Below are 1,880 nucleotides of genomic sequence, written 5' to 3'. Positions count from 1 at the left end.
CTGTGATCCAAAAAAAAGAAAGGCAAAATCTTTTGGCAGAGCAAACCAAACCTGAAAGAGTTACACTCTAGACTACAAGAGTCTCTTAAAATAGACCAATCCAGGGGGCCGGAGAGATAGCATGGAGGTAGGGTGTTTGCTTTCCAGGCAGAAGGACAGTGGTCTGAATCCCAGCATCCCATATGGTTCTCCGAGCTTGCCAGGAGCGATTTCTGAGTGTAGAGTCAGGAGTAACCCCTGAGCACTGCTGGGTGTGACCCAAAAACAAAACAAAAAAATAGACCAATCTATTGCCTAGCACTAAGCAGACATCAACTGGGAACTGGTACCAGGAAATTCCAAGGCTTGAAGAGAGGTTGAGGGAAATATTCCAGAGTATGGCTATATGAAACATCAATCTATCAAACTTCATCAAAGATGCCCTCCAAATTCATTTATTTCATGTACTACTGCTCCACGTGTTGATTTGGGAGGTGGTTTCATTGTTTTGGTTGGTTGGTTGGCTGGTTTTGGATTTCAGGTCACACCCGGAAGTACTTAGGGGTTACTCCTGACTCTGTGCTCAGGAATCACCCCTGGTGGTATTCAGAGAACCATATGGGATGCCGGGGATCAAACCTGGGTTGGCTGTGTGCAAGGCAAACACTCTACCCTCTGCATTATTGTTCCAGCCTCAGTGGTTTTGTTTTGTTTTTATTTTGTTTTTAATATCTTTATGTAAGCACCATAATTATAAGCATGTTTGTAGTTGGGTTTTACTTATATAAAAAAAGAACACCCCCCCTTTTACCAGTGCAACATTCCCACCACCATAATGCCCCCATCTCCCTCCTCCCTCACGCCCTGCCTGTATTTGAGACAGGCATTCTATTTCTCTCACTACCATTGTCATGGTAGTTGTCAGTGTAGTTATTTCCTAACTGAACTCACCATGGTAAGCTTCATATGGTTTTCCAGACCTTCCAGCCCTCATCTCTATTGTCTCTGTATTATTACAACAATGTCTTTTATTTTTCTTAAAACCCATAGAAGAAATTATTCTGTGTCTATCTCTCTCCCTCTGACTTATTCCACTCAGCATAATAGTTTCCATGTCCATCCATATATAGGAAAATTTCATGACTCCTTTTTGTCTGACAGCTGCATAGTATTCCATTGTGTATATGGACCAAGTTTCTTAGGCCACTCATCTGTTGTTGGGCATCTGGGTTGTTTCCAGATTCTGGCTATTGTAAATAGCACTGCAATGAATATAGGTGTGCAGAAGGCCTTTTTGTGTTGTGTTTTTGTGTTTTTAGGGTATACATCTCTAGGATGTTTTGTTTTGTTTTTAATGATTTGAGCATGGTTATCCTATTAATGGGTAGACCTTGAGGGACATTTTCTTGGTTTTAACTCATTAGTATACGAAACTCCTCCCATTCAGCTTGAGAAGTATTCCCCATGTGTAATTCAGCGGGGTGTCAGCTTGCAGCTTTACACAAGAAATCAGACAGAGTCAAAATTGTACTTTTGGCCAGGGGTGTCGAGCAGCATCTTGGATCTTACTGAGTCAGCCAAGCCTCTTTTTCTGCTGCTTTCCCTGCCACTTTTATTAGTCAAGAGTTTAACATAAATCACCTGAAGGTCACAATTGACATAATTAAGGGTACTTGTGCTAATTAACTTAGAAAAGGTGAAAGGAAAAAGTCAAGCAATTTTACATGTGTATAACAACACCCATGTGTGGTTGTGAAGACCAGAGAGTTCCTCATCTACTCCCAGAAAATTGTTACTCAGGGACCAGAGAAATAGCACATTGGGTAGGAAGTTGCCTTGCACACAGTCAACCTGAGTTCAATCCTAAGGATCCCATATGGTTCCCCAGAGCCTGCCAGGAG

Source organism: Suncus etruscus, chromosome 9 (assembly GCF_024139225.1).
Source record: "Suncus etruscus isolate mSunEtr1 chromosome 9, mSunEtr1.pri.cur, whole genome shotgun sequence".
NCBI lineage: Eukaryota > Metazoa > Chordata > Mammalia > Eulipotyphla > Soricidae > Suncus > Suncus etruscus.
The sequence above is the reverse complement of the archived record's forward strand: the minus strand, read 5'-3'. Positions refer to the sequence as shown.